This window comes from Pipistrellus kuhlii, unplaced genomic scaffold (assembly GCF_014108245.1).
Source record: "Pipistrellus kuhlii isolate mPipKuh1 unplaced genomic scaffold, mPipKuh1.p scaffold_m20_p_3, whole genome shotgun sequence".
NCBI classification, from domain to species: domain Eukaryota; kingdom Metazoa; phylum Chordata; class Mammalia; order Chiroptera; family Vespertilionidae; genus Pipistrellus; species Pipistrellus kuhlii.
In genome coordinates this window covers 124,817,143-124,818,501 of record NW_023425529.1, presented here as the reverse complement: position 1 = coordinate 124,818,501, position 1,359 = coordinate 124,817,143, and the positions used below count along the sequence as shown (strand labels likewise).

Sequence of the window (1,359 nt, the reverse complement as noted above, 5' to 3'; positions counted from 1 at the left end):
CTCCATGTCATTTCATGGTTTGGTAGCTTATTCCTTTGTAGCACTGAATAGCATTTTGTTGCCTGAATGTACAACAGTTTATTCAATCGCCTGCTGATGGACATCTTGGTTGCTTTCAAGTTTTGATAGTTTTGAATAAAGCTGCTGTATATATCAGTAGGCAGGTTTTTTGTTTGTTTTTAATCCTCACCCAAGAATATGTTTTATTGATTTTAAAGTGAGGGGAGGGAAAGAGTGAGAGAGAAAGAGAGAGAGAGAGAGAGAGGAAGTGAGAGAAAAACAGTGATTGGTTGCCTCCTGTACATGCCCTGACAGTGGACTGAACCTGCAACCAAGACATGTGCCCTGACTGGGAATCTAATCTGAAGCCTGTGTGTGTGTGTGTGTGTGTGTATGTGTATGAGATGGTGTTCCAACCAACTGAGCCACCCAGCCAGGGCCAGTGAACATGTTTTTGTGGACATGAATTTTCAAATGATTTGTGCAAAAGCCAAGGACTATGAATGATGTATATTTGTATTCCTCTAGCAAAAATGGACAGATCCAAGCAGCCAGAAAATCAGTAAGAACATAGTTGAATTCAACAACACTATCAGGTAATTGAATATAATTGACTTCTATGGGTTACTTCATTCAATAAAAGAAAAAATTACACATTTTTCTCAGGCTCCCCTGAAACATTCACTAAGTAGACCCCATTGTGGTTTATAAAAGAAACTTTAATTAATTAAAAAATAGAAATTATACAGTAGAATTAAACTAGAAATCAATAACAGAAAAGTAAATTAGAAATCCAAAATACTACTGCCTCTAGAGGCCTTGCAAGTGTAGCTGCCATGTCCTGTCATTAGGTGGCAGAGAGGGGAGAGGCTCCCTATGCCTGGCATCCTGGCTGGGCATGTCTGGATGGCAGATCTCCTGACACTGGGCGCCTGTGCTGGGCTGCTGGCAGGTGCTGGTGACCTGGATCCCCTCAGGTAAAAGCTCCTTAATTCTCTCCTAGAAAAGAGAGAGAGAGAGAGAGAGAGAGAGAGAGAGAGAGAGAGAGAGAGAGAGAGAGAGAGAGAAGAAGAAGAAGAAGAAGAAGAAGAAGAAGAAGAAGAAGAAGAAGAAGAAGAAGAAGAAGAAGAAGAAGAAGAAGAAGAAGAAGAAGAAGGAGAAGAAGAAGGAGAAGAAAGAGGAGGAGGAGGAGGAGGAGGAGGAGGAGGAGGAGGAGGAGGAGGAGGAGGAGGAAGAGGAATCTCAAATACTTACAATGGAAAACACACTTTTAAATAATCTGGAGGTCAAATAAGAAATTTTTAAACAGTTTAAAAAATGTTTAACAAAATGCAAGTGAAAATAAATACAACTTATCAA

The 1,359-nt window shown here is 40.2% G+C and overlaps 1 non-coding gene across 1 annotated transcript; it reads left to right on the top strand.

Moving 5' to 3' along the window:
- Nucleotides 1–803: 803 nt before the first annotated feature.
- Nucleotides 804–926, top strand: LOC118731086. Its single transcript, XR_004991782.1, has one exon. It is a non-coding gene; the product is annotated as a small nucleolar RNA SNORA17 (small nucleolar RNA).
- Nucleotides 927–1,359: the final 433 nt, after the last annotated feature.